Raw genomic sequence first — 26,056 nt, 5'->3', positions numbered from 1 at the left:
TGGAAATCCCGTGGACAGAAGAGGCTGGCGGGCTGCAGTCCACGGGGCCGCAGAGGGCTGGACACGACTGAGCGACTGGACAAGGCCAGGTGGAGCCAAAGGATGGGTGTGAAGGGGCGCAAGGGCAGCGTGCTCGTTCAGCAGACTTGATGCTTAAATACGAACAGTAAAGCAGGAGTTCCACGTCAGACACCTGCCGTTCACCCAGCACTGTGCTGAGAGGTAACCAGGGGGCATGAGACGGTGCCATCGCCGCCCCATAGCGCGAGGCCACAGTGGAATGGAAGTGCGGGAGGACACACAGGGGGCGGTCCAGAGCCTCTCCAAGAGCTGACTCCTGCAGACAGCAGACTGGCTTCAGTCTTTAGGTCAAGACTGGCGGGATTTTACTTCCCTGACCAGGGACCGAAACTCTGACCCCTACCTTGGAAGTACAGAGTCTTCACCACTGGACCACCAAGGAAGTCTCCAGACTTTGCTGCACTGTTGGGCTCCTGCTAAGTTGGGGGCGGGGAGCTAGGTGATCCCAGAGCGGGAACACTGGGAGGCAAACCTGTAACGAAGGGCAAAGCTGTCCTCACGTGGCTGCCAGGGTCAGCTCTGTCGTGATCAGTCTAAGCCGAGGCCAGGGAAAGGGGCAGGGGAGGGGAAATAGAAATTCTCCAGTTGGTCTGGGCCAGTGCCTCTGGCCCTCAGTAGAAGCAAACTTGAGTCCTCTCTGGATAAAAGCATCCACGTCTTAGGCCCTCAGGAGGCCCCAAGAGATCAATCAACAAGCTCAGAATCAAACACCGTGAAAAATACAAGCAAAACAGCCACCATGAGTGAGAATCAGCACAGAATTAAACTCCCTTCCTTCAGCTCATGAAATTAATCAGACACAGAAATATAAAATGGTGATGTAGCACATGTTAAAGGCTGGACAAAGGAATCACAAAATAAGCAAGCAATATAAGACTATAAAACAACCAGGAAAGTTATGGGGGAAAAGTCAACTTGAAAAATTATAAAAGTTAACAAAACACAAGTCAATGTGAAAAAGAGAAAATCAGCATAGCTGAAGGGATCATTTTTTATCTAACCCTTAAATATGTACTGAATATTTACCACAAGTCATTACTGTTTCAGGTCAGGGGAATATAGCAGTGAAGAAAACAGACAAAGGTCCTCGCCTAGACAGAGGCTGCAAAGTAGATAACAAGTAAAATATTCTAAAAGCCCTAAGTCTGGGAAAAGAACAGAGAATGCCGCATGTGGGGAGAGCTGTGTTTTGAACAGGAAGGACAGGAAAGTCCTGGAGGGGAGACTGATGTTTGGGTAAAGACTGGAACGAGACGAAGGGTCCACCCGTCAGAATAGAGCTGGTGGCTCTCGGTCACTCAGCTGTGTCTGACTCTGCGGGCCGTGGACTGTGAACACAGCCCCTCAGGCTTCTCTGTCCATGGGATTCTCCAGGCCACAGTGCTGGCGTGGGCTGCCATCCCCTTCTCCAGGGGATCTTCCCGACCAGGGATCAAACCCGCGTCTCCTGCATCGGTAGGAGGATTCTTTACCACTGGGCCACGTGGGCAGCCCCACCCATAAAAACACTGGGGAGACGCGCATGCCAGGGAAAGGAAACACTGGGAGCGGTGGCTCACAGGCCACAGGGCGGGGATGCACTCGATAAACTGACATCCTGGAAAAGAGGTCTGGGCGGGTGAGCGTCCAAGGGCAGGTCCTGGGGCCTCGTGGGAGAGTCAGGGACGAGGCCCGGTGGCACTCAGACCTGAAAACATATCTGCAGCTGGTGCTTATGAGTTTAAATTTGAACTTAGCTGTAACACGCAGCTGGCAAGCGCTCCTCAAGCTCCTTCCCTCCCAGCTTGTCTGGCATGCCTTCTCGTGTGTCTGGAATCCTGTCCTCCCCTTGTCATTTTCCCTGACCATTTCTGTCTGATTCATTTGCACCCTGACCCCTGCTCCCATCTCAGCCTGTATTTACAGACGCGCCTTTGTGTCCTGTTGCAAGTTTCATGCCTTCACCCAGGCGCTCCATAAGCGTGAGGAGGAGGCACAACCATCAAACGCAACGTTCAATATATTGAAATGTCCTCTACAAAAATCCCAGATTATGGCAGGAAAAGGGCTGAATGGTGACTGCAATAAAATCCTTTTGGCTCCGTTACCGGATTTGGCTTGTCTTTAATTTAGGCGCACTGCTGAATGTGCAATCAATATTTTAGTAATTATGTACAAACAGTTCTTGTTATAAATCAAAGTTGTGCTCACTGCCGTAAGCTCTGGCTTCGGTAACAAGCCTTTCCTTGAATACCATGCTCTTCTGGTGTGAGTCGCTTCACTCGGCTCCCAGGACCTTTCTCCCACAAAGCTGCACATTGGGGCCCGCTGGTCGTGCAGATACTAACTTCCCTGCCCAGCTGGAGTGAACCGTGATCAGCTCGCTTACCCATGGGAGAATCAGGCTTCCTCTCCTGACCATGGGATTCTAGCCAGAAGGCTGCGCTATTTGGTCCAGGCCAGCACAACCTCCTGCACAAAGCTTTCCAGAGAAGTGCTGGGACTTGAGCTGGTTCCGCGTGAAGGACACTCTGGAACACGCGGCAGGGCAGAGCTGGCCCTTCCTGGTGTGACGGGCCTGGCATGCCCCATTGCCGCGCCGGCGGTTCGTCAGGCTGCTGCTGGCGGGGGCAGCGCAGTTCGGGGAGGAGGTCACCCCGCGGCAGGGCTGCGCTTAGGTGCCCTCAGCAGTTGGGGGACAGGCGTGTGGACCCACACAGACAGCATCTGGGTGGGGACCCACAGTTGCCAGCTGCACTTTCAGAAGATTCAAAGCGGAACAAGACGGCTTTGCCAACAAAGGGGAAGAAAGCACAAAAATCAGTATTTTTTTTTCTTCTTCTTTTCCCGTGAAGAACTAGGCTTAGTTGCAAACCAAGACAAAGGGAGTCTTTTTATTTTTCAAAGGGGGTCTTTAAGGAGTGGTGTCCTATGACAAGGCAGTTTACACGGAGCCCAAGGTTTCCATGAAGGTTCTTCCCTGTCACCGTCGAATGGCTTCGTTTTTTTCTAAGCTTGTCCAAAGCACGAGACAAGATCTACTTTTCCACCTTCAGCACGGATCCCCGTCTCTGCATTTGCCGGCCTCTCCCCGCCAGCATCTGCACAGCCCTCGGGTTGGGACAGGAGTCCACAGTGCAGCCCCAGGTCCCCGTAAACACCCCCATTTCCAGCCATGGTGATTTACATTCCACACGCCAATCCTGGGCGGGCAAGAAGAGCAGACGTGGTCGTGACCGAGGGCAACTCCAGAGCAGAAAAGCTCCCCGGCGGCCCGCCCCGGGAGTCAGGGAGTCATCCCTGCGTCCATCTCCTGACCAGAGAGCCGCCGCCGCGCGCAGCTTCCGTCTGACTCGCAGTCAAGGGCGAGAACCGCTGCTCTCCTCCCCACGTGCTCCGCACCCTGCGCCTGCTCTGATCGGCCACAAAGCCTTCGTGTGCGGCCCAGCACACACGCTCTGGGGGCTTATATCTGCTTTTTCTTTGATGCTTCTTTAATGGCAGTAAAAGTCACATAATACAAGACATGCTCTTTTAACCACATTTGAGTGTACAATTCAGGGGCCCTAAGCACACTCACACTGTTGTGCAAATCTCGCCATCGTCCTTCTCCCGAACGTCTCACCTTCCGAGACTGAACTCTGTCCCCACGAAGCACTGACTCTCCACTCCCGCCCCAGCCCGCATCCCTGGCGTCTACCAGTGTACTTTCTGAGTCTGTGACTTTGACTGCTTGGGGTACCTCGTACCAGTGGAATCACACAGTGTTTGCCTGCACCAGACGTGTACTGGAATGGATTTTTAGGGTTACCATACGTCCTACAAACAGACTGTGCGTGTGCTCACTTGGTCACGTCTGACTCTTTGTGACCCCAGGGACTGCAGCCTGCCAGGCTCCTCTGTCCATGGGATTCTCCAGGCGAGAACACTGGAGTGGTTGCCATTTCCTCCTCCAGGGGCTCTTCCAGACCCAGGGATCCAGCTGTGTCTCCATGTCTCCTGTGTTGGCTGGAGGATTCTTTACCACTGTGCCAACTGGGAAGCCCACAGATTAAATAGTCTAAAAAAACAAATCAGCGCGCCTGCAGCTCTGCGGTCGGCCTCCCTTCTCGCTCCAGGCACGTTCGTGTTCCTTCCTGCTTCCCCCTGACCTGCACCAGGGAAGCCCTGGGCCTGTCCCCTTCTCACACACCCCGTCCTCACCCCACTCACACTGGGAACCTCGACGCTCCTCTCCACTCTTGCCTTTGGCTCAACATAAATGAAAAACCCCAAACAAAAATTCTAATAAGAGATGAAAACGAAAGCCGAACCTATTAAGAGAATGAGTCGTTCAGCCCCTGGAAGTGAGAATAGTTCCTGCCTTCTCTGTATCAGGGCGCTGAATTCAAAACAAGAACAAAAGCGCATGTGTTAAATACACACTCAAGCCTTACCTCCGGCAGATGACTGATGGGCACTGTGTGCTGTATTGTGTTTTTTTCATTCAACCCACAAGATAATTATTTACTCAGTAAAATTTAAACAGTTATCATGGCATAATTGGAAGCCGAGGGGAGCATTTTTCCCTTCCCACCTCCTCTCAGCTGCAGTTGACTGAGCCGGGCCTTAGACAACATGGTTATTTTTAATAGTTTGCTTCTATAGCTTGGTGCTTCCCAGGTGGCGCTAGTGGTAAAGAACCTGCCTGCCAATGCAGGAGATGCAGGAGATGTGGGTTTGATCCCTGGATCAGGAAGATCCCCTGGAGGAGGGCACGGCAACCCACTCCAGTGTTCTTGCCTGGAGAATCCCATGGACAGAGGAGCCTGGTGGGCTACAGTCCGTGGGGCCACAAAGAGTTGGACACGACTGAGCGACTTAGCATGACCAATCAGCTCTAAAGTTCTCTTCTTTTTCATTTATGAGCTTATCAAGACTAGGAAGGTTTTGAATCATCCAAGAGAACCACGGGGCCTCAAAGACCTAAAGGTAACCTGGGTGCTTAAAGGGCTCCAAGGTCAGGAATTATCAGGATGAGCTGGCACCTGGCTCATCAGGACAGCTTGCCCATCCAGCAGGCAAGCTAACTAGAGCTCACAGGAGGGATGTTTCCGCAGCTGACAGCTTGTGCGTAGTTAACAGCTTGTTAGTAGAAGACCCAGGTCGTGACCCAGACCAGGTCATGGTCATTCCCCGACAGGGCTCCTGACCCCTCTCCCCGGCTGCACGACAGAGGTCTCCTGGGTGGCTCTGTGAGTTTCTCCTGACTTTCGGAAGGTACCATCTTTCTGGAGTGACTGAATTTCCACGTAGCATCCTAGGCAATGTGAAACCCAGGGTGGGGTGAATTAACCCCTATTTGAAACGCATTCAGTAAATCACTCCAGTTCATCAAAATATGATTCAGGAATCATGAAAATAGAGCATATGCTTCGTGCATGTCTTGAGAGTACACAATGGCCCTTCCTGAGCCCACGTTAGGAGGTGGCGATAGTTCAGCCGCGTTCTGCGCTTCTGGGTGGCCACTTCTGCTGGAGGATGGACAGTGGGTCCCACTGAGAAGGAGGTGCAGCCGCCCCAAGGCTTCGGTCTGTCTTTCGTTTGGCGCGACCTCACTGCTGCCCTTCCCGGAAAAGGCCAGAGGCCCCGTGGGCTTCTCTCCGCATCCACCCAGGCTTTCCTCTGCCCGCGGTTCATTGCCGGGGGCCCTGCTGGCTGTCAGGCCAGCCCGTGGGGATGCCTCCTCTGGGCAGCGCCTCCGAGTCAATCCCAGAGAAACACGAGGAGCAAAGAGGCCGCGGGGCTTCGTCTCAGGGAAGAAGGCAGATGCACAAGCAGCAACCCAAGGGCACAGAGACTCTGCTGGAAGGAGCCCCGTCCTCCCCGACCTCCTCCTCCTTTTTCTAACTTTTTGGCCACACAGCATGGCATGATGGATCTCAGTTCCCCGACCAGGGATTGAGTCCACGCCCCCGGCGGTGGACGGCCAGGGAAGTCCCCTGTCATCTTTTTCGTTTGCTCCTTTTGGTCCCTCCATTCCTGAGGACTTCCGATGCCAGCCCCTGCCAGCCGGGAGCTCAAGACACTGGGTGATGGTCCTGTCTAGGATCTGTGCTCTGAGAATGTCCTCTCTTTCACCCACTAGAGGGGAATAAACAGTGCCATGGAGATTTAAATCATCATTAATGGAGACTGCTTTTTTAGAAAAGGTATTTTTCTTTTTCAAAGGGGATAAAAGATTATTACGCAACTGGTTACTTAGGTTTATGGAAGCATACAGCATAGGGCGCCAATTATAGGGGTAACTATAAATTAAGGAAAAGGCATGACAACTTGAGGACGTTTTCCCCCCCAAAGATAAAATATGGGTTGCACCCAGGAGCTCTCAAAAAATAGTGAGAAATGTTACCTTGAAAACTAGATCAATATGGTACATACATACAATGGGATATTACTTAGCCATAAAAAAAAGAACAAAACTGGGTCATTTGTAGAGATGTGGATGAACCTAGAGTCTGTCATACAAAGTGAAGTAAGTCGGAAAACCAAATATGGTATTTTAACCCATATATACGGAATCTAGAAAAACGGTACAGGTGAACCTACTTGCAGGGCAAGAGTGGAGGAAACGGGGAGGGGAAGGGTAGGGGGGAGGTTGGGAGGGCAACACTGCCGTGTGCACACGCGCGTGTGACTCAGCGGGCCAGCGGGGACCGCCACAGCACGGGGACTCGGCTCCGAGCTCTGCGCTCACCCCGGTGGGGGGGGACGCTTTAGACGGAGGGGGCGGACGCACCATAGCACTGACCCACAGTGTTTACAGCAGAAACTAACACAACCCCGGAAAGCAACCGTACTCAAACAACGAAACTTTTAAAAAAAGAAAGAAAACTATATCAAACAAGAAAAAGAAAAGCACCTTTTTCAGGCAAAATGCCCTGATTAACTGTATCCTCACAGCCAATGACCATTTGCGTGCAATACTGCACCTGGTGATTAATCCTGTTAAAGATCTGTTCAGCCAAAGAATAAGAGGGTACCCCTCACCCTGCCTTCTCACTGGGCAACCATTGCTTGCAAAAAGGATCCCATAGTTTTACACGTTTATGGCCCTACTTATAGCACCCAGTGGCCCAGACTTGCCTTCGCCCTTCTCAAGTCGTCTGCTGAGCCCCTAACGCAGCCAGGGGCCTTCACTTGCCTCCAGCCAAGCTGAGGCTCTGGAGCCGGCGCCTGGGGCTGGGCCGCAGCTACCTTGTGAGCGAAACCACGCCCAGCCTGCAGTCTCAGGGTGTTTATACCCACTGCCTTGGTTTGAACGCAGTCTCTCCCAAGAGCAGGGCCCACGTAAAGAACTGGGAACAGACACATCACTTGGAAAGGGCCATCCCTTCCTAAGCCTGCTATAACAGCTTACTACATGCCAGGTGACTGAAAATAACAGAGATCTACCTTCTCATGGTTTCAGAGGCCAGAGGTCCGAACTCGAGCTGTTGGCCGGCCACGCTTGCAGGGAAGGCTCTTGGGGAAGGTCCTTTCTCCGCTCTCCTGGCTCCTGGCAGCGACTCATGAGCCATGGCCCTCCCCGGCTTGGGCCTGCATCATGTGACCCTGCTCCTGCGTTTCTCTCCTAAGGACACACTTGCTGGATTGAGGGGCCCCCTGCGCAGTCTTCTCCATCCTCAGCTTGACTACGCTCTGAGGTTCTGGGGGACTTGGGATTTCAACTCTGCATGGGGCTCAAGGGTTATTAATCCTGGAATCACCCAATGTTGACAGGGAGACTAAGCTGGAAGTGGAGGGAGAGGGGATGTGGTAGATGGGACGCACAGCTGGCGCCTCCCTAGTTCCACTTCCCTGGGGGCTCAGCAGTGGGGACGCCACCTGCCAACGGGGAGATGTGAGTTCAGTCCCTGGTCAGGAAGATCCCCTGGAGAAGGGAATGGCAACCCACTCCAGTGTTCTTGCCTGGAGAATCCCATGGACAGAGGAGCCTGGTGGGCTGAAGTCCACGGGGTCACAAAGAGCTGCACACAACTTTCCAACTAAAAACAACAGTCTCTCTCATCGCTTACGCCTACAGCTGAGATTTTCCCGAACAATTCCTAACCAACTTGACAGTCTACACGCCTCTGTCCTCTCAGACAGGGCAAATACCTCTGAGAAATAGCTTCTCAAGCTGCAGTTCTCAGGGGAGTGGGGCCCCTTACAATGGCCTGGCCTGGAGTCTTACAAGAATGCTTGCCCCAGGAATCCTGCCCAGGGTGTGGCAGGGAGGGAGGCGTGCCTTGCAAACAAATCATCTCCACAGTGAAGCTGGACCCCCTGCAAATGTTTTCTATACCTCAGGAGTGTAGCCTCTGTTTCCAACGGTGATGAAGCACTTCCTGGCAAGGCATCAACCCTGGCACTTTTCTGGAGCCTGGGGAGGAGGGGTGGGTGGGGAAGAGGGAAGGTCAGGGAGACCGGGGAGCAGCTGCCTGAGAGGGCAAATCACCCACATTTCACTCATTTCACCTTTCCTAGAATAATATGTGCAAAATTTGTAGCGGGGATGGCAAACCCAGTTGAAACCTTGTGTAGAAACATGAGGACTGAGGAGGGTGCTGTGTTAGGAAGATTCAGCAGCTACATCTCTGTGCAAAGTGGGATGGGAGCCATGATAAAGTCATCATCTAAGTTCATGGCAGTGCTATTTACAATAGCCAGGACATGGAAGCAACCTAGATACATCAGCGGATGAGTGGATAAGGAAGCTGTGGTATATATACACAATGGACTATCACGCAGCTATAAAAAGGAACACATCTGAGCCAGTTTTAATGAGGTAGATGAACCTAGAGCCTATTATACAGAGTGAAGTCAGAAAGAGAAAGACAAATATCATATATTAACATATACATATGGAATCTAGAAAGATGGTACTGATGGTCCTACATGCAGGGCAGCAAAGGAGACAGACATAAAGAACAGACTTTTGGACTCAGTGGGAGAAGGAGAGGGTGGGATGATTTGAGAGAATATCACTGAAACATATGCATTATCATATGCAAAAGAGATCGCCAGTGGGAGTTTGAGGTATGCTGCAGGGAACAAGCCAGTGCTCTCTGACGACCTGGAGGATGGGGTGGGGAGCAAGGTGGGAGGGGGTTCAGGGGAGGGGACACGTGTGCCTGCGGCTGATTTGTGTTGCTGCATGGCAGTGCACGTGTGTGTGCATGCTAAGTCGCTTCAGTCATGTCCACCTCTTTGCAACCCCATGGACTGTAGCCTGCCAGACTCCTCTGTCCATGGGGTTCTCCAGGCAAGAACACTGGGGTGGGGTGCCGAGCTCTCCTCCAGGGGATCTTCCCGACCCCGGGATCGAATCTGCATCTCCTACGTCTCTTCATTGGCAGGCGGGTTCTCTACACGACTACCACCTAGGAAGCCCAACGCATGGCAGAACCCCTCACAATATTGTAATTATCCTCGAATTAATATGAACTAAAAAAGTTTTTAAGTTACCATCTGCCACAAACACCCCGGGGGACTCTTGGGTCAGGTGCCTCAAACCTGTCATCCTTCATGTATAGCTCTGTTTGGATCATGTCCTAAGTGCGCTGCTTATAGACACAGGTAACAGACGTCTACGGCCTGATATAAAAACACACACAGTCGTAGAAACAAGCTGTTTCTATGCTATCCCCTTTTCCGTGCTTCTAGAGACACACTCATACTCAGTGGATGAGTTGATTTTTGCATCGTCAGTTCTGAGAGGCGAGGCACTGGGTCTGTTGACACTCCCCAGCTGAGTGCCTGCGTGGTATCAGTCGTGTAACCAGGGTTACTGCGCTTAGTTAGGCCAGGCCTGGGCTGAGCTTACTGGAGTGGGGGGCGGATGAGAGAGTAAGAAACGGGGGTGGGACACTCTGCATTTAAACGGATGGGGTTTCCCGGGTAGTCGAGTGGTTAAGAACCCGCCTCGACGCGGAGGACACTTTGTTTCCACCTCTGGTCCAGGAAGACACCACCTGCTCAGGGTAACTTGAGCCGCGCGCACAGCCACCCACCCTGCGCGCCGAAGTCCGCGAACCAGCCGCTGAGCCCGCGGGTCGCAGCGACGGGGACCCGCGCGGCCCGAGCCCGAGCCCGCAGCAAGAGACGCCCCCGCGGTGAGCCGTCCTCGCACCCAGCCAGAGGGCCGCCCGCGCGCGGCAGTGGAGCCCCCGTGCGGCCAGAGTAGATACTACATAAAGGCGTTAGTTAACTAAAGGGGATACACAGCAGGGACCTGGGGCCTCTCAATGCTGCGTGGCAGCCTGGCTGGGAGGGGAGTTTGGGGGAGGATGGGCACACCTATGTGTATGACCGAGTTGCCTGCAGTCCACCTGCAACTATCACAACATTGTTAACCAGCTATATTCCGATGTAAAATAAAAAATTCAATTAAAAAAAGACACTGTGGGTGGGAGTGTTTTTTGGTCCCAGTTCTGCCCCTACGGGCAGCTGCATGCGCCCCCGTGGGCAATTTTCAACCCTCGGCATCTGTTTCCCCACCTCTAAAACTGGAATGCAGAGGCCACCCTGTCTTCCGGCGCAGCTTGGTGTGAGGCGGATACGCAGTGGACGTGTGGACCAGGAACAGGGTGGGCGTTATCTGCGAGAAATCATTCCCGCACAGGCTGCGGGCAGGGCCGTGACAGATAGGGCTGCGTGCGTGAGGAGGGCTGCCCAGGAAACCCGGCGCTGGCTGTTACGGAGGGCCCAGCCTAGCAAGGCAACGCGCTCCTCTGGAGGGTGAGCAGGGCCCGGACGGGGGCGAGGAACGCCCAAGGGGCGGTGCCCGGGCCGACCTTGCCCACAGGGGCCCTTCTGAATGCACCCAGGAGGGGCGGCCCAGGCCCCCGCCCTCACGGCCAGCCCCAGCGCTCGCTAGCAATGAAGCGAGCTGGAGAGTAAGAAGTCACGGCGGTTGTGGGGTTCCTGACGTCTGCACCCCAGGGGTGAGGGCAGTCTCTTCTGGTGGAAGGCTGTGAGTTAAAAGGCAGGCAAGGGGGGGCAGTCTGCCTGGTGCAGGAGGGCACACTGGCTACACGGAATGTTAGAACGCTAGTAAGCCGTCTAAAAGTTGGTCAACCACTCATGATCACCCGGCTCGGCAATTCTAAACGCTAATGATACAATAACTGCGTATGTGCTAAATCGCTTCAGTCCAATCTGACTCTTTGTGACCACATGGACTGTAGCCCATCAGACTCCTCTGTCCATGGGATTCTCCAGGCAAGAACACTGGAGTGGGTTGCCAGGCCCTCCTCCAGGGGGTCTTCCCGACCCGGGGATCAAGCCTGCCTCTCTTACATCTCCCACACCGGCAGGCAGTTTCCTTACTGGCGCCACCTGGGGAGCTCCATGATAATTTATTCCTCCCCAAAACCTTTGCTGGTCCAAGTTCTAAACAACTGTGGTTACTGTGGGTTTAATATTAGATACTTAAGCCTCGATGCAACAGTTAGAGCTGGACATGGAACAACAGACTGGTTCCAAACAGGAAAAGGAGTACGTCAGGGCTGTATATTGTCACTCTGCTTGTTTAACTTATATGCAGAGTACATCATGAGAAACGCTGGGCCTGGAGGAAGCACAAGCTGGAATCAAGATTGCTGGGAGAAATATCAATAACCTCAGATATGCAGATGACACCACCCTATGGCAGAAAGTGAAGAAGAACTAAAGAGCCTCTTGATGAAAGTGAAAGAGGAGAGTGAAAAAGTTGGCTTAAAACTCAACATTCAGAAAACTAAGATCATGGCATCCGGTCCCATCACTTCATGGCAGATAGATGGGGAAACAGTGGAAACAGTGGCTGACTTTATTTTTCTGGGCTCCAAAATCACTGCAGATGGTGATTGCAGCAATGAAATTAAAAGACACTTACTCCTTGGAAGGAAAGTTATGACCAACCTAGATAGCATATTAAAAAGCAGAGACATTACTTTGCCAACAAAGGTCCATCTAGTCAAGGCTATGGTTTTTCCAGTAGTCATGTATGGATGTGAGAGCTGGACTATAAAGAAAGCTGAGCACCGAAGAATTGATGCTTTTGAACTGTGATGTTGGAGAAGACTCTTGAAGAGTCTCTTGGACTGCAAGGAAATCCAACCAGTCCATCCTAAAGGAGATCAGTCCTGGGTGTTCATTGGAAGCACTGATGTGGAAGCTGAAACTCTAAAACTCTGGCCACCTGATGCAAAGAGCTGACTCATTGGAAAAGATCCTGGGAAAGATGCTGGGAAAGACTGAGGGCAGGAAGAGAAGGGGATGATAGAGGATGAGATGGTTGGATGGCATCACTGACTTGATGGACATGAATTTGAGTAAACTCTGGGAGTTGGTGATGGACAGGGAGGCCTGGCATGCTGCGATTCATGGGGTCGCAAAGAGTTGGACACGACTGAGCAACTGAACTGAACTGATACACACACACACACACACACACACACGTGTACACAGACACACAATAGAATTTATTCAGCCATAAAAAGAATCATGAAATTTTGCCATTTGAAACAACATGAATGGGCCTGAAGGGTTTAGGTGAAGTGAGTCAGAGAAGGGCAAATACCATAGGGAGGATGCAGTTACAGGCGCCTGTCCCCAAACAGGGCACAAGACCTTGAAACAGGGGCAACTGCAGACAGAGGTGGGGACTGGAGTGACTTCAATTCTGCTGTTCTATGTAAGCATACAAAAGTACTTTCAAACTGTCAGGATCCACCTTGAACAAGGTACATGATGCTTTAAGACTGTTCTTGAAAGATACTTCTGCCAAAAAAAAAAAGTGAGGAAAGGGACAGTTATATAAAAAAGAAAATCAAATTCTCAGAAGTGTTAGGAGAAATGACTGAAGATGTCAATGCTACATTTGCCAGAAGAAATGAAACTTGCAGTGTTCGATGCCTGAGTCAGTTGCCAGGAACTGGACAAGTGCCTAGTGACTCCAAGAAGTCCTGTTTGCCATCCTACTGGCACTTTCCTCTGATTTTTGCAGAAGCAAAACTTGAGGATCAAATACACCAGAAACTGGTGATGTTCTCTGGTGATGGGTTCTAGTGAAAACTTTTCAACACTGGCGGCGTTAGAAAGCTGCTAGAATCGCTCCTGAAGAAACCCAGGCTGCATCGCCCGTTCTGAAATTTGCTGGGACGTGAGACTGAGCTGGCTCTTTGTCAAATTCATCTTTACGGTGCAGACTCTGTGTCTCTACTTGTATGTCTGTATGTAGACATATTAGTGTGCCACGTCGCTTCAGTCATGTCCAACTCTGTGACCCCAGGGACTGTGGCCCGCCAGGCTCCTCTGTCCATGGGATTCTCCAGGCAAGAGCACTGAAGAGGGCTGCCAGGCCCGCCTCCAGGGGATCTTCCTGACCCAGGGATCGAACCTGCATCTCTTACATCTCCTGCACTGGCAGGCAGATTCTTTACCACTGGTGCCACCTGGGAAGCCCTAGACATGCATGGAACGACCATTTATATGACATAACTATTTATATGTCTCCTGTTACAGGTGAGAGAAAACTTCAGAAATTAAAATGAGGGCAAAATACTCCTCACTCCACTATGAGCGAGATCGGCAAATGTGACCGCGCTCTCTTCAGCTGCCTCCTCAGCCCCTCGCCTGCTGAAGGCCGTGTCACAGGCACAGGGGAGGAGGCCGGGGCCTTGGGGGAGCTGACTTGCTTTGACAATCCTGGCTCTGTCCTTAGCAGCTGCATTTTCTCGGGTGATTCATTCTGCGAGCCTCAGGTTTTGTTGTCTGTAAAACAGACAACAGCAGACTCTGAAAATCATTAAATGAGTAAATACACTCCGAGGATTTAGAACAGGCCTGTCCTGTAGGCGCCAAAGCTCTGGACCCCAGGGAGGGGTGTTCTGACCGCAGTTCAGGCGTCAGACAGCAGGGAGCTGGGAGCCGTTTTAAGGGTGACCGGTAGTTTCTGCAGGGAGACCGGCTCTGCTGTGTCTCAGAGAATGGACCAGTAGGAAGGCGCCCTGTCCTCCCACAGGGACCCTCCCGAAACTCTGACTAGAAGGCGGAGGTGTATCAGCAATTGCTGCTACGGCAGAGAGCGCGGACCCAGGAGCTCCATCCCGGCCGCTTCTGGCCTTGCTGCTCAGCTGTCCAAGCCAAGCATCCTGAAGCTACCGTCTCCTTACGAGCTCGACATGGCAGTGGAATGAACTGGAGGCTTCAGTAAGAACAGTACACATACGGCTTGCTTGAATTCAGGTCATGTTTTCCTAGCGCGGGGCTCTTCACCAGAGCAGAGGGGTCAGGCCAAATCTTAAGGACCTGCTTGGCAACTCTAAGGACTGGCAAGGAAGGAAGAGACTGGTAAACAATGTTTTAAAAATATGTTAAATGCCAAGCAGTCTGTCTCATTTCTAATGTTCATTTACGGGTATTTGCTATTTTTCAGGAATTCTGGTAGCGAGTAACTGACTATCGCAAGCCTCCACCCGTCACTGGGAGCAGCTTCTGAAACACAGTCACACGCTTCCAACAGCCCACGTAGGCTGATGGGCGGACGTGTCCTCAGGGGTGAACTCAGGGACAGCAGAAGAACCCTGCTTCCAAAACTGTCCTGCCACCTTCTTGGTGAATAAATGAGGAAAATCTCACCCAGGGAAGAGCAGTGAACAAATGTCGATTGACTCAAAGTTCAGTTCAGTTCAGTCACTCAGTCGTGTCTGACTCTTTGTGACCCCACGGACTGCAGCACGCCAGGCCTCCCTGTCCATCACCAACTCCCAGAGTTTACCCAAACTCATGTCCATTGAGTCGGTGATGCCATCCAACCATCTCATCCTCTGTCATCCCCTTCTCCTCCTGCCTTCAATCTTTCTCAGCATCAGGGTCTTTTCCAATAAGTCAGTTCTTCACATCAGGTGGCCAAAGTATTGGAGTTTCAGCTTCAGCATCAGTCCTTCCAATGAACACCCAGGACTGATCTGACTCAGTTATTGATAATCAATTATTTTCCTCAGATCAAGTTTTAACAGAGGAAAAGAGGGAAGAAAGACGGGTCCTGCAGTTTTGTTGAGAGAGCAAAGAAAGGGATGCAGAGGAAGACATGAAAGGCATCCGATAGCAGACTTGTCCACTTCACCCTGGATGGAGCAGAATGAACAATAGCAGGAGGCTCCAAGGCTTCCCAGGGGGGACCCGGCAGTAAAGAGTCCTCCTGCTGATACAGGAGGTGCCGGCTCGATCACTGAGTCAGGGAGATGCGCTGGAGAAGGAAATGGCAACCCACTCCAGTATTCTTGCCTGGGAAATCCACAGACAGAGGAGCCTGGAGGGCTACAGTCTGCTGCCGCAGAGTCAGACTCGATTTAGTGAATAAAGTGTTAGCCTGACCCTGTCTGACTCCCCTTTTGAAACACTTACAGGGATCTCGATGCGATCCGGTCCCTCTGAGCGAGCCAGCGGTGTTAAAGGCACAAAGGGGTCTCCCCTCCGTGCAGCCCCAGGCGGCACCCACCGACGTGGGCCGACAGTGCCTTCTCCGCCACCCACGCGCCCAGCTGGGCGCAGGCCGGCGGCCCGAGAGCCCCCTCTCGCGCGGCTCCATCTGACTGTGTGGTCCGGCTGTGTGTTGACCCGGGGTGCTTCAAGGGATGGAGCTGATAGGAGCTTGATCACAGAGGAGGCTGTAGATGAGGGAGCCGCCGGAGGCTCTATCTAATCTGAGAATTGAGGGTAAGTGACGTGGTCTTCTGGGCTCCCCTGGTGACTCAGATGGTAAAGGATACCTGCAGTGCAGGAGACCCAGGTTCCATCTCTAGGCTGGGAAGAGACCCTGGAGAAGGGAATGGCTGCCCCATCCTGTGTCCTTGCCTGGAGAATCCCACGGACAGAGGAGCCTGGCGGGCCACAGTCCAGGGGGTCTCAAGGAGTTGGACACAGTAAGCACGAAGGCACAACAGCGCGGCTTGGCATCGTCAGAGCCTCTGAGATCCACCGCGCTGACACCCTCCTCTGTCTGGGCGGCTCCGCTAACAGGTGCTGGAGGGGCCACAGGGGCCCGTCCGGCTGAAGGGGTCCCTTCTGCGCCAGGCGCCTGCCGCTTCTTAAGGTCCGGTGTTGACAGGATGAGGGGCATTTCCTAAACCCCAATCAGCCGTGTTAACATACTGCAGATTTCAACAGGACGGCCGTTGATTGCGGAGAAGGCAATGGCATCGTACTCCAGTACTCTTGCCTGGGAAATCCCATGGACAGAGGGCTGCAATCCATGGAGTTGCGAAGAGTTGGACACGACTGAGCGACTTCACTTTCACTTTTCACTTTCCTGCATTGGAGAAGGAAATGGCAGAACACTCCAGTGTTCTTGCCTGGAGAACCCCAGGGACGGGGGAGCCTGGTGGGCTGCAGTCTATGGGGTCGTGCAGAGTCGGACAGGACTGAAGCGACTTAGCAGCAGCAGCAGTCGTTAATTGAGCCAGGCGGTTTCACAGCCTAATAAGAATCCCATGTAAGACCCTTGACTAGGGAAGCAGAGTGCACCTGTTTGCACCAGGATATAAGTATTAATGGCAGGGAAGGAGAGGAGAGAACCTGGCAATGTCCTGTGTGGGACCATGCGTGGGAGATTCCATGAACACCACCCTCAGGAAAAGAGGCAGACAGGCGGCCTCGCAGCCCAGGCTTCAGAAGCTGGCCTCAGCCACCAGGAGAGGAAAACGCCGCGCCTTCCCCACCCAGGTGGGCTGGCGTCGTGCAAAGATCCGACGTATTTAGACCCTTTCCACATCACCTGCTGCTGCATGGGGTCTGAGCACAAATTATTTCAGTCCCCTCGTGTCTCTTGTTTAGAGGCAGCTCACTATAATTTTATCAGGTTAGAATTTCAGGGGATGAAGAACTGATCCGATAACCCCCCAGCACCCAGCCCCTCTCTGGAACTCCTCTCCGCCAGAAGCCGTGTATTGTTTCCCGGGGCTGCCTTCATCCAGTGCCTCTGACGAGCGGCTTCAAACAGCAGACGTGTCTCCTTTCCGATGCCGGAGGCTCCGCGGGCACGAAGGTGTCAGCCGGGCCGCTCTCCCTGCGGGAGCCGGGGCAGCGCGCGCCCTCCCGGCGGCTGTGCGGTCCGTGGTCTGCAGGGCAGACTCGCCTCCCGAGCCGCACTCGGAGCTCCCCGCGTCCCCGCGTCACCCCCGCGCGGGCCCTCACGCCGCGCTCCCTGTTTCTCCTGCTCTTCTAACAAGGACCCCAGTCCTGCTGGGCTTGGGGCCACCCTCCCCCAGGGTGACCTCACCGTCACGCGATTATGTCTGCACAGAGCCCATTTGCAGATCCGGCCCCGTTCACAGGGACTGACCTTCAACCCGCAGGAGGAGGAAGGGACACGAGCAGGCAGGAGCCCTGCAGGCCAGCGCCAGCGACGAGTGTGAGAGCAGGCAGCGGCCCGCTCCTCGTCCCCAGGCCGGCGCAGCGGGCGGCTCCGCAGGCCACAGCGGGAAGCACTGTGCGCTCAGACACGACTATTTCAACAGGCGGGGACACGTGTCTTAAAGATGCGCCATTTCCTGAGAAAGGCAATACGGGCCCATCATTTCTCTGAAACACCCTTCCGGTGTGTATCTGTCACTAACTTACCACCCCTTATTTTTAGCAGGTGCAGAGGAAATAAATATGACCCATTTACCACCATCTGTGCATTTCCGCTGAAATGGACAGTCGACCTGAACTATACAGAGACTTTCCTTCAGTCTCATCTGGGATTCCTTCTTATTTAGTTCATTATCCATGCTATAGGTCATTCAGTTAAATCCTATTGCGCTGAAACACACGGCACCCTTGTTCCCTGCACTTTTTCCACATTGCCTTGTTATCGATAATCCACGCATGTGTGTATTACACTTAAGTGCTGTCCTTGCAGGAAATATTTTCCCCTTTCAAACAGATGTGATAATGACAGCTATCATTTACTGAGAGTCTTCTATGTTCCAGACAGTGTGCTAACTGGTGTATACACATTACTTTATTGAGTTCTCAGGACAAACATGCGGTCAGGACTGTCATTCCCGTTTTACACTTGAAGAAGCTGAGTCTTGAATAAGATTTTATCTTATCACATGTAATCACGTAGCTCTTTGATGGTGAAGCTGGAAATTAGATTCAAATTTACGATTCCAAAGCTCATGCTGGCCTACCTTTATATTTTTCCCAGTAATCCTGGTGGATTTCTCTTGCCTTAGTCTAGTTTTTCCCCTCCCCAGCCTTTGGCTCCCAAGAGCAGCCCAGGCTGAGGGCAGAGGCTGACACCTCGGTCCAAACCCATCTCAACAGGCCCGCGTTCTGCTTGCGGCCACCAGGGGGCGATATACCGACAAAGAGCCTGAACCCAACCCAGGCCCTCTGAGCGCGTCTCCCCTTCGCAGGGGGCTTGGAAGCCGCGAATCCACACGGCTGTAGAACCGGAACCAGACTACTCACGAGTCCAAACACACAGCACTGGGCTTACGGACTGCATTGTCCACTGCAGCGTTGCCCCGGGCTGCATCGAAAGCCAAAAGAAAATCCCGCGCTGATGCCCTGTGATGGTCGAATCAAAATCCATTTACATGCAACAGCCTCTATAAGCTTGGAAATCAGATGAACGTGCTTTTGATCTGTAAAGAGCTATGTCGATGTAAAAACTGTAATAATAAAAATTGTATGTCTCATGAATCCGAAGATGTGATGCCTGCCGACCTGCTAAGTCGCTCAGTCGTGTCCGACTCTTGAGGCCCCATGGACTGTGTCCCGCCAGGCGCTCTGTCCATGAGATTCTCCAGGCAAGAAGACTGGAGTGGGGTGCCGTTTCCTCCTCCAGGGGCTCTCCTCGACCCAGGGATCAAACCTGTCTCCTGTGTCTCCTGCATTGGCAGGTGGGTTCTTTACCACTGAACCACCTGGGAAAGATTCCTGCGGTTATCAGCACTAAATTGCCTTGGATGGCTTAAAAAATATTTTGAAGTTTATCTAGAGTCTCAGGGGAACCAGAAGGATGGGTAGCTAAGCTTGTTGCAGTGCCTGAGAGGGAGAAGGAAGCCTGGGAGAAGCGGGTGGTGGTACCCAAGGAGGCTGGCCCTGGGGCGCCCTGAGCAGAGGGGACATCCCCACCACACGGAAAGCCTTCAAAGACATCGCCCATGGGGAAGCAGTCCTCGGGGACTTCCCTGGGGCCAACCACCCAAGAGGAAGCTGGACCTTAAGAACCGTGTCAGGAAGCTCTGAAGATTCCAGGGATCAGGCTGGGTGAAACCCACTGTGGCCAGTCCCGAGGGTTCTGGTGAGCCAGCAGAGCCAAGGAACAAGGAAGGCTGCGCCCTGGCCCGAGGGGAGGAAGGCTGCCCCCCCCCGGCCCAGGGAAGCAAGGCTGCGCCCGGCCGAGGGGAGGAAGGCTGCTCCCGGCCCGAGGGGAGGAAGGCTGCCCCCCGGCCCGAGGGGAGGAAGGCTGCCCCCCGGCCCGAGGGGAGGAAGGCTGCCCCCCCCCGGCCCAGGGGAGGAAGGCTGCGCCCGGCCGAGGGGAGGAAGGCTGCTCCCGGCCCGAGGGGAGGAAGGCTGCCCCCCGGCCCGAGGGGAGGAAGGCTGCCCCCCCCCGGCCCAGGGAAGCAAGGCTGCGCCCGGCCCAGGGGAGGAAGGCTGCGCCCAGCCCGAGGGACGGTGTAAATACTGCTGAGCGCTGACGGACGCCTCGGCACTCCCACTCAGCTGCTCAATGGTGCTGTTGTTTCCGTGTCATGGCAGACGATCTTTCTGCTGGGAAGTGAAAAATAAAAGCTTCGAGAGGTGAAGCCCCGAGGAGGGGCCCTCCAGCTTTAACTTCTTGAGTTCCTGAGACAGTGAGAGCAGACAGGACTTGAGGCCCCGATGAACCATGTTCGGGGAGCGGGGGCGCTGGGAGCGAACTCAGAGGTGGTGGCTGAAGAGGCAGGTCAGTCAGAGCAATGACAACCCCAACGACCGGCAGGATGTCACCATTTCAGGGAAAGGGGAATCTGGGACAGACTGACAAGGACATGTTCACTCCTGGTGAAACGCTAGACTCGGTCATTAGGCAGATTTTAGCTTGAGGCAGCCGCCATGCCCAGGTGGTGCCAAACCCACCACAGTTTTCCGTTTCTCAGGATCACGGGTGACCAGCGAACGGGGCAGTCACGGGGCTCGGGAGTGTGGGCTTGGCACAGGCTCTCAGGCAACCGTGGAAACACGGTGGAGAGGTGTGCCCTGGATGGCCGCGGCTGGAGGAGCAGCTGACCCCGGGCAGAAGGCTTCTGACGGCACAGACCCCTCCCAGCCCCCAAACACGGACAACCCACAGGACGCCAGCTTTGAGCCAGGAGTTGAGAACTTCCCGCACTTCTACTACTGTGTGAATACTCAATACTGTGACTGTGAAGACGCTCTCCTTCCCTAAGTGAGCTTGTTCCTCAAAAGAGTAAACTCAGTAACTCCACTCGGGGTGTGTGTTAGTCGCTCAGGCGTGTCCAACTCTGCGACCCCGGGGACTGTTCCTGCCAGGCTCCTCTGTCCATGGGATTCTCCAGGCAAGAACACCGGAGTGGGTTGCCATTCCTCTTCTCCAGGGGATCTTCCCAACCCAGGGATCGAACCTGGGTCTTCTGCACTGCAGGCAGATTCTTTGCCATCTAAGCCACCAGGGAAGCCAAACTCCACCAGGTGTCCACTCAGACACCTGCACATGAACACTCTCACCAGCATCACTTGTTGTTTAGTCGCTAAGTTGTGTCCAACTCTTCTGTGACCCCATGGACTGTAGCCCACCAGGCTCCTCTGTCCCTGGGATTTCCCAGGCAAGAACACTGGGGTGGGTTGCCATTTCCTTCTCCAGGGGATCTTCCTGACCCAGGGGTGAAACCCGGGTCCCTTGCATTGGCATGTGGGTTCTTTATTGCCTGGCTAGCAGGGAAGCCCTAACAGCATTATACATAGCCTCAAAGCGGAAACAGCCTAAATATCCATCGGCTGATAAGCAAATAAACAAATGTGGTATAGCCACACAAGATTTGTACATTTCACTGCATATAAATCTCACCCTAATAAAACAGTGGTAAACAACAACAAAAAGTGTGGTATATCCACCAGTGGAATATTATTTGGCCAAAAGCAGACTGAAGTACTAATACATACTAAGACATTGATGAACTTTGAAAACATGCTGTTGATAAGTGAAAGAAGCAGTCACAAAAGACTGCATATCGTATGATCTCATTTTCATTGACTTCTCTGAAATATCCATAAAGGCACATTTTTAGAGACGGAAAGATTAGTGGTTGCCTAGGGCTGGGGAGTTGGTTGGAGGGAAATGAGGGGTGACTGCTCCAGGATGCTGGGCTTTTTTGTGGTGATGAAAATGTCCTAAAATCGACTGTGGGAATGACTGCCCCATTCTGTGTAGGCACACAAACGCACATAACACCGAACTGCACACTCCTAATGGGTGAATTCTATGGTGTGTGAATTTTAATGCCAGAAAGCTGTATCTAAGAAAAAGAGTAAACTCTATTAGTGGAAATCTATGTAAAAAAATGACTACACATTCTGAACAGCCCCATGTCAGAGGTTCTATTAATTTATAATAGGATTTACCTGTCAGTCCCCCCTATCACACAGTCAATTCCTCTAGGGAAGGAACCATGCGTTAGTCATCTTTGTCTGCCTAGCTTCTAGCATGGCTTCATGCCACAGAAGCCCAGTAAACTGGTAGCACGCTAACTGGCAACCTGGTGAAGTTACGTGCTCAGTGAGCTCTTCTTTGTAAACATGTGATATCGTCCCTTTCTATAAAGTCAGTTCCCCACTTACAAGACCCACTCTATAGCACTGAGTGCCCAAACTGATCAAAAATAAACAAAAAGAAAGGAAAAGACAAATCTATATTTTTGCTAGCATTTATTCAGTCTTGAAATCCAAACAGGTAATATATGTAATATACTGTGAATATTCCTCCTGGAGTTCTTTTGTATACACAAGATGAGATGGAGATTTTAAGAGTAAGAAATTCATCAAGTTTTGGCTGAAGGCACCATGTTCTTTACCCAGTTAATCCTTCAGTATCAACCACTGTTTTCTTTACTGTGCCAAGAACTTCTAACTCCAGAGCAAGCCCAGTCTTCTCAGTAAGTGTCCATGGATCTCCAGAGCAAGCTCAGTCTTCTCAGTAAGTGTCCATGGATCTCCAGAGCAAGCCCAGTCTTCTCAGTAAGTGTCCATGGATTATCTGCTGGGTATAAATGTCTCCAAAGATACTCAATGGCACCTGCTGATCAAAAGAGCTCTTTGGGGCTTCGTGAACTGTGATTTTTGGCTATTCCACTTACATACACGCCCTGTGGCTGAGCTGCTCTGAATGAGAGCCTGGCAGTCCAAGCCCATCTGTAGGAAAAACTTCTTTATTCAACAGCATATAATGTAGACAGGGGGCATTTTTCTGCTTTGACAACCCCAAAGGCGCTACTGTCCAAAAGAGGTTCTGTTGCTTTGGAATTAAATTCTTAGTATATAGATTATAGAAAAAGAAATAAAAATTTAGCCACACCGATACACTATTTGTCCACTCCCTTTGGCAAAAACCCAAAGAAGAGGGGAGAACAAACTCATTGCTAGTGGAAATGCTAAGCGGTACAGTCTCCATAGATGAACATTTAGCAATAGCTGGCAAAACCATATGCATTTACCTTTTGATTCAGCTTATAGAATCTGTTTCAAAGATCTGCTCTCAAAAATAAGAAATGAATATGCACAAGACTTTTCACTATAATGCCAATTATAAAAGCAAAAGACTGGAAATAGCCCAGATGTTCATCAACAGGGACAGAGACGAGAAAGCTGAAGCATGTCCACATGTTAGAACGCTGGGCAGCTAGAGAATGAAGCGTCTCTACTACAAGGAGAGGGGGCTATGTTTAGATGCAGCTGAGGTGCAGAAATGTATGTAATAGATTACCTTTTTTCTAAGAGGGAAAATAATGAAAACTATATTCATATATACTCAGGTACATGTTTTCTTTTTTTTTTTTCATTTATTTTTATTAGTTGAAGGCTAATTACTTTACAATATTGTAGTAGGTTTTGCCATACATGTTTTCTTATATTAAAAAACTGAAGGGCAAATCAAAGCCCCCCCAAAATATATTATGATAGGAAAAGGGATACAAGAGAGGGAACAGGAGTGACAGCTGGACTTCCCTCAAGATACCTTGTTTTAAGACTTGTGGGCCCAGCGGGGGAAGGAGAGGGGGGTGGATTGAGAGAGTGGCACTGGATCATGCACATGGCCGCGTGTGAACAGACAGCTGGGGGAGCTGCTTTATGACGGGGAGCCCGGCTCGGCGCCCTGTGACAGGCAGAGCAGTGGGACAGGGCAGTGGGCGGGAGGCGGTTCACGGGGGAGGGCACGCGCATTCCCGCGGCCGATGCACATCGCAGTACATGGCAGAAGCCACGCAACATAAACCAGTTACCCTCCAATCAAAACGTAAAACTTAAATTAAAAAAGATCCCCTGTTTAATAGTTATGACTTTTACCTAGGTATATATCTAACAATACAAAAGCAAAATTAAACCAAAATGGGGGAAAAAACAAACTCAAAAGCAAAAGGAAACAACTGAAATCTGACGGTATGTTTAATCACATGGAGAGTCGTCTTTGCAACTGACTTTAAGACACTGATTATTATATTATGATATGTATACATATATACTGGAGAAGGAAATGGCAGCCCACTCCTGTATTCTTGCCTAGAGAATCCTGTGGACAGAGGGGCCTGGTGGGCTGCTGTCCATAGGGTCGCATAGAGTCGGACACGACTGAAGTGCTTTGGCAGCAGCAGCAGCGTGCATACATACACACATAAGTACACACATATACACACACATGTGCGTACTCATTCACTTCACTTGTGTCCGACTCTTTGCAACCCCCCATGGACTGAGCCCGCCAGGCCCCTCTGTCCATGGCATTTCCCAGGTAAGAATACTGGAGCGGGGTGCCAATTCTTCCTTGAGGGGGTCTTCTCTACCAGGGATCAAACCCGCGTCTCCTGCATTGCAGGCGGATTATTCACCATCTGAGCCACCAAGGAAGCTCCATACATATATCTACGATCTCCTAAATATCAACAGACAGAAACCAGAAACACACCTCCAAAGAAATCTTGAAAGTATTTTCAGTAACCATATTGTTGGTAATGACAAGGTATTGTTACTATGAACCAATATTTTGAACATATTTGTAGAATAAAACAAATAAGGAATTATACTAATGTCATTAGGAACCAAGATTTTCAGTATAAGAGAAAAGAACATGAAAAATCAAAGAAACAAAAACTCTATAAGCCTAATTCTGAATTGCAAATATCAGTATGAACTCAGAATGTACAATATCTTGTAAAAACTTGCTTCCTAGACATTCCATTTAAAAAGTTTAAAAACAGTGATGCTCCTCATGAGGACAGGAGCAGAGGGAGGCAGGCTGTCGGGGAGGGAAAATGCCACTCTCCCACAAACAGAGAATCAACCGAATAAATAAATAATTAAACGAATGCAGGAATACACGATCAATCCAATGTATGTAACCTCCACCTCATACCTCATAGAAGGCTGGAAACTGGGACCAGAAGAGTTTGCTTCTACAGCACAGGTGGACCAGCACCCACACCTGCTTCTCCTCTCTGTCTGGGATGCACCATGTTTTTGCCTTAACTTTGCTTCTCAACATACTGAACATACTAAGAGATAAGTTTGATGACTAGAGCAATCTGTCTTCCCTTTTGGAAGGCTGGAAAATAGGAAATTCCAAAAATGTCAAGTTGGAAGGTTATTTCATAATTGATGTTTCAGCCATCTCAGTAGATTTTCTCAACTGTAATCGTCAAGGGCTCCACATTGCTTCTGCCAAAATCTTTGCATTATCACACCAGCCATATTTCTGAATTCCAATTTAAATTTATATAGCGTGCTAGCACTTGTCTGCATAAGATGACAGGTGGTAACTATTAGTTACCCTGGCTACCACGCACTGTAATGTCAAACCCCTGTCAGGAATACGCTCCTGTGATTTTTCAGGGAAATTCCAGGTGTCTGAGCATAACTTTTAAAGAGCTACCTCTTCAAGGAATTGACTCCCAGAAATATCCTTAATGGGGATTCTTGGGGAACTGCCCATGCAATAACGACTTTGCTACTTGACTAACAAGAATACATTTCAAGGAGGATTTAATTGAATAGCTGAAAGTAGTCTTTTAGAACAGAGTCTGCCTCCCTGAAAATCACCTGGAAAAGGCAACTTCTATAATCTGAGACGCTTTGATGAGTCTTCTAGCATAGGCAGGAAAAAGGAAAAAATACCCAGTGTGACCACCTTCTACCAGGACTAGAGATTTTTCACTCTAGATTGAAATCTTCAAAGCCTATGGCTTCATCAACTACCAATTTATTTGAGTATCAAGCTGTGAAGACATTGAAATCAATTATGTTGGCTGCAGCGATTAACGTGTGTCTAGCCAATGCTGGCATATAATGACTGTTTGTAACGCTTGCTGTCACAACCTCTTTATCATAAACAATACCCTCGTTAATAACCAAACTCATCCCCATGGCTGTCTAATGGCCAGCAGGTCACCCAGTCAGCACCCACACCTTGAGCTAATGCATCTCGCTAACAGCTTTCTTTTAGTTTTTGTACATTTTTCTTCCAATTTTGACAAATTTTCATTTATCACTGTGACTGAGAAAGGAAATACAATGCATAAAATATAAACTTGGCAAAAATGCCAGAAGAGCCAGTGCTCAAAAAATGAAGCATGATGTTTTGGTGGCAAATGTTAACACAGGCTCACAGACTTCAGACAAGAGCAGATGCAGAGATGGTTGTACGATCGCAACAGGATTTTATCTCTAAAGGATCAAGGAGGTCAACCCAGCTAGGAGACCTGTGGGAAATCAGATATGCTATCAA

This window comes from Odocoileus virginianus, unplaced genomic scaffold (genome assembly GCF_023699985.2).
Source record: "Odocoileus virginianus isolate 20LAN1187 ecotype Illinois unplaced genomic scaffold, Ovbor_1.2 Unplaced_Contig_26, whole genome shotgun sequence".
NCBI lineage: Eukaryota > Metazoa > Chordata > Mammalia > Artiodactyla > Cervidae > Odocoileus > Odocoileus virginianus.
Note: the sequence above shows the minus strand (reverse complement) of the source record.